The following is a 10,632-nucleotide window of genomic DNA, read 5'->3' on the forward strand; positions in this document are numbered from 1 at the left end:
TGTGTAAGAAAATACTATGAACAGCCATATGACAACAAGCTGGACAATGAGGATGAAATGGACAAATTCCTAGAAAAATACAAGCTCCCAAAACTGAATCAGGAAGAAGCAGAAAACCTGAATAGGTTAATAACAACTAATGAAATAGAGGCAGTAATAAAAAATAAAAATAATTTAAAAAAAACTCCCAGCAACAAAAACCCAGGTCTGAATAGCTTCACAGGGGAGTTTTACTAAACCTCCAAAGAACTAACACCTATACACCTCAAACTATTCCAAAAAATCCAAGAGGAAAGAACACTTTCAAGCTTTTTTTATGAGGCCAGCATTATCCTAATTAAAAAAAAAAAAAAACAGATAAAGACACTACAAAGAAAGAGAATTACAGGCCAATATCCCTGATGAATATAGATGCTAAAATCCTCAACAAAATATCAACAAATCACATCCAGCAATATATTAAAAAGTTCATACACCACAACCAAGTGAGATTTATTCCAGGGATGCAAGGCTGGTACAATATTCACAAATCAATAAACATGATACATCACATAAACCAACTGAAAGATAAAATCCACACGATCATATCAATAGATGCAGAAAAAGCATTAGACAAAATCCAACACCCATTTTTGATAAAAACCCTTAGCAAAGTGGGAATAGAGGGAGCATATCTCAACATGATAAAGGCCATATACGGCAAACTTACAGTGAACATCATATTCAATGGGCAAAAACTAAAACCATTTTCCCTAAGAACAGGAACAAGACAGGGATGTCTGCTTTCACTACTCTTATTCAACATAGTACTGGAAGTCCTAGCCACAACAATCAGACAAGAAGAAATAAAAGGCATCCAAATTGAAAAGGAGGAAGTAAAACTCTCATTATTTGCAGATGACATGATATTGTACATAGAAAACCCTAAAGACTCCACTAAAAATCTACTAGATTTAATAAATGAATTTGGCAATGTAGAAGGATATGAAATCAACACCCAAAAATCAATGGCTTTTTTATATACTAATAATGAATTCTCAGAAAGAGAAACTAAACAAACAATCCCATTTACCATTGCAACAAAAAATTAAGATACTTAGGAATAAACTTAACCAAGGAGGCAGAAGACTTGTACTTGGGAAAGTACAGGATGTTGAAAAAAGAGATAGAAGAAGATATAAACAAGTTGAAGAATATACCATGTTCATGGGTTGGTAGAATCAGCATCATTAAAACGTCCATACTGCCCAAAGCAATCTACAGATTCAATGGAATCCCTATTAAAATACCAAAAGCATACTTCACAGAGCTAGAACAAATACTTCAAAAATTTATATGGAATGAAAAAAGACCCTGAATAGGTGCAGCAATCTTGAGGGGAAAAACAAACAAAAAAACCCAAACAAACAAACAACAATAACAAATAAACAAAGTTGGAGGAATCACAATACCAGAATTGAAGTTATACTACAAAGCCACGGTAATCAAAACAGTCTGGTGCTGTCACAAGAACAGGCATATAGACCAATGGAAGAGAACAGAGGCCCCAGAAATCAACCCAAGTCATTACGCTCAATTGATATTTGACAAAGGAGGCAAGAGCATACAATGGAGTCAAGACCAATAAATGGTGTTGGGAAATTGGACAGATACATGCAAAAAAATGAAACTAGACCACCAACTTACACCATACACAAGAATAAACTCAAAATGGATAAAAGACTTAAATATAAGTCGTGAAACCATAAAAATACCAGAAATAGCCATAGGCAGCAAAATATCAGACATCTCTCATAAGAATATGTTTATGGATACATCTCCTAGGGCAAAGGAAATGAAGGAGAAAATAAACAAATAGGACCACATCAAAATAAAAAATAAAAACTTCTGCACAGCAAAAGAAACCACCAACAAAATGAAAAGGGAGCCCTCTATATGGTAAATCATATTTGGCAATGATACATCAGACAAAGGGTTAATATCCAAAACATATAAGGAACTCATACAACTTAACAAAAGGAAGATAAACAATACAATTTAAAATGGGCAAAGGACCTAAATAGACATTTCTCCAAAGAGGACATACAGATGGCCTAGAGATATATAAAAAAATGCTCAAAGTCATTGATCATCAGAGAGATGAAAATTAAAATGACAATGTGGTATCACCTCACACCTGTCAGAATGGCTACCATCAATAAGTAAACAAATAACAAGTGCTGGCGAGGATGTGGAGAAAAGGGAACCCTAGTACATTGCTGGTGGGAATGCAGACTGGTGCTATCATTATGGAAAACAATATGGAGTTTCTAAGATCTGAAAACAGCCCAAGTGCCCGTCAGTAGATGAGAGGATAAAAAAGCTATGGTACATTTATACCATGGAGTACTATGCAGCAGTAAAAAGGAAGAATCTCTCACCCTTTGAGACAGCTTAGAGGAATCTGGAGAGTATCATGCTAAGTGAAATAAGTCAGTCAGAAAAAGATAATTCCACACATGATATCACTCATATGTGGAATCTAACAAAATAAACTGATGAACAGAGTGGATCCAGAGACCTGGAAGCATGGAATAGAGTGCAGAATCTCAGAGGGAAGGTGGTTAAAGGGGGGGGGGGGGGTGGAAGATAATCAACCAAAGACCTTGTATGCATATGTGCATAACCCATGGACACAAACAATAAGGTGCTGAAGACCTGGGGTGGGGTGCTGCAAGGGATCAATGGGGAAAAAAAGGGAGACATATGTAATACTTTCAACAATAAAAATTTATTTTTAAAAAATAGTTTGTTCTTTTTTTCTTGCTGAGTAGCATTCCACTGTATGTGGCTTATCCATTCCCCAATGAAATACCTTTGTATTATTTTCAGTTTTTGGCAATTATAAATACAGCTGCTATGATTGTTACTGAATAAAATTTTGTAAATGTCAATTTCATTTCTCTGGTGTAAATACCCAAACAATGGGACTTCTAGTTCAAACAAGTGTGTGGTTAATTTTATTTTTTAAATTGTCAAACTTTTCCAGAGTGGCTGGATGATTTCACATTCCTACCATCATTACGTGAGGGTTCCAATTCCTCTGCATACTAGTCTGCTTCTGTGAACCAAATATTTGTGTTCCATCCAAAATTCACATGTTGACTCCCCAGTGTAATGGTATTTGGAGGTGGGGCCTTTGGGAGGTAATGAAGTCATGAGTGAAGTCTTTATGGATGGGAGTAGTGCTCTTATAAGAAGAGACATGATACAGATTCTCTCTCTCTCTTTCTTCCTCCCTCCCTCTCCTATTTGAGAATACAAGAGAAGAAGGTAGTTCAGCAAACCAGCAAAGGGCCTTCACCAGAACCTGACCATGCTGGCACTTTGATTTTCTTGTACTTCTAGCCTCCAGAACTACAAAAATAAATCTCTGTTTTTTAAGTGACCTATTTGGTATTTTTATTATAGCAGCCCAAGCAGGCTAATACACCAGCACTTAGTATTGTCAGTATTTTTTATTTTAATCATTCCAATATTATAAATTAATTGTGGTTTTAATTTTCATATATTTGTATCTACTGGATGTTGAACATCATTTCATGTATTCATCTGTCATCCATACATCCTCATGGGTGAGTGTGTCTTCAAATAATTTACCCATTTTTTCTATTATATATATTTCTTTTTTATTAAATTTAGTGTGGTGAGATTGGTTAATAAAATTATGTAGGTTCCAGGTGTACAATTCTGTAATAGATCATCTGTATATTGTATTGTGAGTTCACCACCTCATTTACCCATATTTTAATTGGGCTCTTTGTTTTTTTACTGTTGAGTTTTAGAGGTATTTTTTGTTTTGTTTTGTTTTGTTTTGTTGTTCAGTTTTGGATATAAATCCTTTGTTAAATATCTGATTTGCAAATGTTTTCTCCTAGTCTATAGCGTGGCTTTTCATTCTCTTAATGCCATTCTTAGGGGAAAAAAGTTTTAACTTTTGTAAGTCCAATTTATCATTTTTCCATTTATAAATCAGTTTTTTTATACCATGCCTTAAAACTCTTTGCCTAACACCAGGTCATGAAGATTTTTCTTGTATGTTTCCTTCTAAAATTTGTATATGTATGGTGTCAGATGAGTAATAGACTTAATGGGGTAATCACTTTGTAAGTTGTATAAATGTCTAATCACTATGTTGTACACCTGAAAATAATATAATGCCTTATGTTAACTGTAACTGACAAATAAAAAAATTTTCAAGTTTTCTAGTTTTAGGTTTTACATTTAGATCCATGATCTATTTTGTAATAATATTGGTATAAGTTGTGATATGTAGGTGGTCCCTCCCTGGCCCTGATCGTGCACTGGTGGGGTCCCTCGCCCTGGCCTGTGCCCTCTTGAAATCCGGAACCCCTTGGGGGGATGTCAGAGAGCTGGTTTCAGCCCGAACCCTGAAGGCCAAGCTGAGGGACCCCACCGGTGCTTGAATCCGTACACCAGGCCTCTAGTTACATAGAAAATTCTCCAGTTGGGATCTGAGGAATAGAGGAAGCCCTGTGTTCTTGGCTGCAGCAGTCTGGAGTTGAGTCTATGGCTTACTAGTTGGGAAGGGGGAGGAAGAAAGTAATCTTGGTTCAAATACCATAGACACTAAACTTTCTTACCAAATATTCATAGAATCTCTTAAATAGTTATTTCTTCATTTGCTGTTCACCTTAAGGACCATTTTCAGAGGTTTTAAATAAGAGGTTTCATAAACATATAGTTTTCACCAGTTTCAATGGAGAAGGGTCAGCAGAGCTCCCTATGCTGTCATGCCATAAATTGATCTAATCCAGTTGCATTTATTTTTTAGTTGTATATGGTATTTCCAAAAGTATTCATCTTTGCTTCTTCCTCCTACCTTTAACATTTTCTATAGTTAATTTACTTCTCCATTAAAACACTGACTGCTAATTTTATATCAGTCCTCTCAAACTTTCGAACTCTTAGTTTCTAGGAGATTCAGAAATTGGGCTTATTGCAATGTCTAGGACTTCCAGGATGATATTCAGGGACTGGAGGAGTGGGGGAAATGGGTTGGTCAAAGGAGGATATCTAGAGTGAACACTGATATTAGTTATAATTTTTATCTAAAATGAGGAAAGAGAACATCTTTCTTTGTGGTAGGCAGTTAGACAGGCATGAGCAGAGCAAGACGATGGGCCAGGTACAGAGGTCACCAGGGTAGAAAGCCCCAGATACCTAGCAAAGGACAATTATAGGGTGGGTCCTTGCCCCCAGGGTGACCTTTCCTCTTCTAGCATATCACTGGTCATGCCCTTTGGACCCCCTGACCTTTCCTCCCTAGAGATAACATCTAGGCCTCAGTTGTATTTCAGCTTCTGGCCCGGAAAAACAGCAATGGCAGGCTGCCCACAGGACCAGCTTCATTGAATAATGACCCCCTGACCTGGCTCCAACCAACCAATCAGTGGAGACCCAGACCCTGAAAGGACACATCTGTAAAGCTCTGAATATTCTATTAAGATCTTCCCCTGAGACCTCCCCTAAGATGTCCACCCTTAAAACCCATAGGATGGAGGATCCATTGCATTCTTCCTCATGGGAGCATACCTGTGCCTTTCCCTGCCCCCCCCACTCCCACCTCCGCTTTCCCCTGCCCCAGGCTCATTACCATTACCTTCCTCATTCCCAAGTTCCTAGGGCCCCCCTTTTTTTCCTTTATAACTTGTTTCCTAAGCCCATCTCTTCTATGAATTACTTCTTCTACCTCTGTAATTTTCCAAATAAATGTTCTCTTATAGTTTGAGTGCTGACTATGAATTCTTTCCTGGCCAGAATTCAAGTACTGAGGTTGTTGAACCCAGGCCCGGTCTGACCCCACAGGTTTAACATTTGGTGACATTCCTGCTACCTACATCTCCACTACTATTTGTCATTTTGTTTATGGGTTAGTTCAGGTTCAGGAGAAAAGGATAGGTGTAGGGATAGCAAAGTTGGAAAGAGGAAAAATTACATTAATCTGAAGTCTGCACAGACTCTGAACTCAAGGGAAGGCATTAATAGCATTTCTTGTTGCTATGGGGTTGGTTTGTTATGAGGGAGTCATCTTTTGCTGAAGCTTGGCTGGCTTCTTTGAAAATAGTCAGTAAGTGACTAACTAGGCATAGCAAGACTAATCCTAACACAGGAAGCCACAGAATGATGAGAGACCTGGGGATGCCCCAAGGAAGTCAATAGGGTACATTTTCAAATTCTTCCAGGTCTGGCTTGCAGGTCTTGGCAAAACCTGCCAAGACCTCTGGAAATCTTTCATGAGTGCTATTAGGAACCTTTCAGCCACAGGGCTCTTAGAGATCATTCTTAAAAATTTGGATGCTTAGGTTTACAATACTATTTTCTTCCTATATTTTAACTCTTTATTGTTGAGAATATTATAGATGTCCCCCCCATAGCCTCCCTTCACCCACTTCCCACCCCAACCCAGGCCTCACCACCTTATTTATTGTCTGTGTCCATGAGTAATGCAGGTATGCATATAAGTTATTTGGTTAATCTCTTCCAGCATCCCCACCCTGTGAAATTTGTCAGTCTGTTCTGTTTCCATGCTGCTGGTTCTACTTTATTCATCAATTTATTTTGTAGATTTCTTGTTCATTTATTTTTATTTTTAGATTTAATTGTTGATAGATATGTATTTATTGCTCATATTTTTAATCTCTTTTTTCCCCTCTTCTTTTTCTTAAAGGAGACCTTTGAATATTTCATGTAATACTGGTTTAGTGATGATGAACTCCCTTAGCTTTTTCTTGTCTGGGAAGCTCTTTATCTGACCTTCAATTTTGAATGATAGCTTTGCTGGGTAGAATAATCTTGGTTGTAGGTCCTTGCTTTTCATTACTTTGAATATTTCTTGCTACTTCCTTCTGGCCTGCAAAGTTTCTGTTGAGAAATTAGCTGACCATCTTATGAGCACTCCCTTGTAGGTAACTAACTGCTTTTCTCTTACTGTTTTCAATATTCTCTCTTTATATTTAACCTTTGGTATTTTAATTATGATGTGTCTTGGTCTGGTGTTCTTTGGGTTCATCTTGTTTGGGACTTTCTGTACTTCCTGGACTTATATGTCTATTTCTTTCACTGGGTAAGGGAAGTTTTCTGTCATTATTTTTTCAAATACTTTTTCAATTTCTTGCTTTGTCTCTCTAATGATGTTAATGATGGTACACTTGGAGTTGTTCCATAGGCTCCTTACACTATCTTCATTTTTTTTCTTTTTCCTCTTTGCTCTTCTGATTGGATGTTTTTTGCTTCCTTACATTTCAAATCACTTATTTAATTCTCAGTAATCCTCTTCTCTACTGTTGATTCCTGTAAATTATTCTTCATTTCAGTTAGTGTATCCTTCATTACTAACTGGTCCTTTTTTATGTCGTTGATGGTCTCACTAAGTTCCTTGAAATCATTACGTTTCTTGAGCATCCTTATAATCATTGTTTTTGAACTCTGTATCTGGTAGTTTGCTTGCATTCATTTCACTTAGTTCTTTTTCTGGAGACTCCTTCTGTTCTTGCATATGTGACTTGTTTCTTTGTCTCTGCATTTTGGCTGCTTTACTGTGTTTGTTTCTATGTATTATGTAGAACTGCTGTGTCTCCTGGAATTGGTAGAGTGGCCTTGAATAGTAGGTGTGCTGTAGGTCCTAGTGGCTTAGCCTCCCCAGTCACCTGAACTTGGCACTCTAGGTGCACCTCTGTGTGGGCTGTGTTCACTGTCCTGCTGGAGTTGAGCCTGGATTGATGTTGATGTCACTGGGAGGAATTAACCCCCAGGCCGATTGGCTCTGAGGACCAGCTTCCACTGCAGCAGAAGAGCTGTTGTGCAGGAGATGCCCCTACGAAGCAGGATTTGCTTCAGTGGGGCTTTGGTGTTCACTGAATCTGCCCCTTGAATGTGTTGCTTGTGGATGTGGTAGAATTGTAATCCTGCATAGTCAGAAGTTGACCACTGTGTGACCTGGTTCTGGGGCCTCCTGGCAGGTACAAAGTCAGCCGCTTCCTATGCCCTGTCTAGGGCCACCCAGCACAAGCTACAGAGTGATCTGCAAGATGGCTGCTATTTGTGTTGGTCTTGGAGGTGCCCAAGAGAGGCCAACAAGTGAACCAGGGCAGGCTGCTCCTAGTGCCAGGCCTTAGGCCACTTATAAGAGATGGGTCACACCAAAGCCAGCTGCTGCTTGATTGAGATATTTTAAGAAAGGCTGTAGCCTGAGCTAGGACAGACCATTCATATGGAAAATCCCCTGCAAACAGTTTGGATGCAGTTGCAAATTGGGTGGGGCTGGGTCTCAGGAAGTCACCAGGGTGGGGTGAACAGTGTGAACCAGGCTGATGGAGACTCAGATGTGGTGACTACCTGTAGGCACTGTGGAGGGGAGGTCTAGGCAAAGGAACAATGACCTCTGCCAGTACTTTTGTCTGGAAGAAAGCTGCCCCCTAGTTCTTGCTCTGATGCCAGACAGTTTCTTTCCTCCCCTTTTGTCCGTGGAGCCTTTTAAGCTGCTGCCCCAGTGCTAGAGCTCAGAGGAAGTGAGTCCAAGTAAGTCTGTGCATGGGCCCTTTTAACATTAACTGCCTGGGACTCCAGCAGCCTCTGTGTCACTCAGCCACAATCCCCACACTGGTACCCTAGGCTGAGGGGTCTGGTGTGGGGCTGGGATCTCTTGCTACTCATGGAGGAGGGGAGGGTCTTTCAAGACAAGGTATCTCTCCCTGTTAAATGCCACATGTGGGTATCAAACTAGCCCATACTGTACCACCACCCCTCCCACCAGTTTCAATGTGGCTTCTTCTTTAATTCTCTAGTTGCAGAGCTTCCATTCAGCCAGGTTTCAGGAAGTTCTGAATGATGGTTGTTCTGTGGTTTAGTTGTAATTTTGATGTGGTTGTGGAAGGAGGTGAATACTGCATTTACCTACGCTACCATCTTGGCCCTCTCCTACCTGTTAACTTTTTACTTCCAGTTGGAATTGTGCCTCGAAAAGATGTTTGCAGAAAGGGTTTTCTGAGAATCTTATTTGTGAATAATAGTTATGTGATATCCTCCATTTGTCACCCATCTTTCTATGCTTGGCTCTTTGTCCTCTGAAACTGACCCATGCAGATTTATTGCCATGCTCCAACACCTTGCTGACTACTTTCCAGCTGATTTTGGCCAAGGTAAGATATCAACATGAAGTTGAAGTGTGTGAGAAGATAAAGATTGGGGTGTTCCTCCACTGCTCCCTCCTTACTATACTACTGACTCTCTGGCAGTAGCTGTGTTCCTATGACTCTCATTGGGCCCCTCCTCCAAGGAACCTATCCTGAAACATGAATTCCTCTCCTAAGAACTCCTTGCTATGCTGTTTCGGTGTGCTTCATCATCTCACTTGTTCCCATAACCGTTGCCCACATCTTTTTAAGTAGTTTCTTCATCTGATCCATTTAGACTGAATTGTTTCCTGCTTGGTTCCTAATAATTACATTTAAAACCCATGTGTGTCATGATTTCTAAACCTCATCATAACCCTGCAAGGAATCATTAACATTATTAAACCTCTAGAGGCCTGGTGCACAAATTCATGCACCAGTGGGGTCCCTCAGCCTGGCCTGCGGGATTGGACTGAAACCAGCTATCTGACATCCCCTGAGGGGTCCCAATTGCAAGAGGGTGCAGGCCAGGCTGTGGGACTCCACCAGTTCAGGATCGGGGCTGGAGAGGGACCGCAGGAGGGCTCCAGGTGTGTCAGTCCTGATTGGCCAGAACCCAGCAGCAAGCTAACCTACCAGTCAGAGTGTCTGCCTCCTGGTGGTCAGTGCACATCATAGCAAGCGGTTGAGCAGCCTTAGCATATCATTAGCATATTACGCTTTGATTGGTTGAACAGACAACCAGACGACCGGCCACTTAGCATATGAGGCTTTTATTACATAGGACTTACGGATGAACAAATATGACTTAGACAAGTAACATACCCCAAGTCACACATCATCTAGTGAGTCACAAAGTTGGGATTAAAACTCTGTCCTTCTAACAAAAGCCATTTTCCTTGTTTTATTTAAATTTGTAAACAGGTTCTCCTTCCAAAGTCTAATTTTATTCAAATATAAATCAGATTTTATGTCAGCTGTCTTATAAGCATATTAAGTGTAACACCTTATTTTAAAATAGAATTTGTTGAAATTCACAAAGGAATTGCTAAATTCAAGTAGAGTATCTCTAACTGATAAAGTTTAATGACTATAGTGAAAATAAAAGATTTCATTTAAAACAATGATAAAACTTGATAATCTGCTCTTGCCTGATGCTAACATTGTCTTCATTTTTTTAGCAGACACCCTTGGTTGCAACTCAACCAGCATTTCCAATTCTTTATCCTATCTTTTTACACTTTAATAACTGCTTCTCCCAGACTCTTTTGCAGTTGCCAATGGCCTAGGGACCAGTCTGGCTAATGAAAAGTATTTACTGCACTGATAAAATGAAAGAACGACTTTTCTTTGCCCCATCCCTTTCTTCATGATTAGAACAATGGTATGATGCATGGAATTATAATAGTCATCTTGTAACAATGAGCTGATATATGTATGTCCCAAATCTTTCACAAAA

This window comes from Myotis myotis, unplaced genomic scaffold (assembly GCF_014108235.1).
Source record: "Myotis myotis isolate mMyoMyo1 unplaced genomic scaffold, mMyoMyo1.p scaffold_m19_p_1, whole genome shotgun sequence".
In the NCBI taxonomy this organism is placed as follows: domain Eukaryota; kingdom Metazoa; phylum Chordata; class Mammalia; order Chiroptera; family Vespertilionidae; genus Myotis; species Myotis myotis.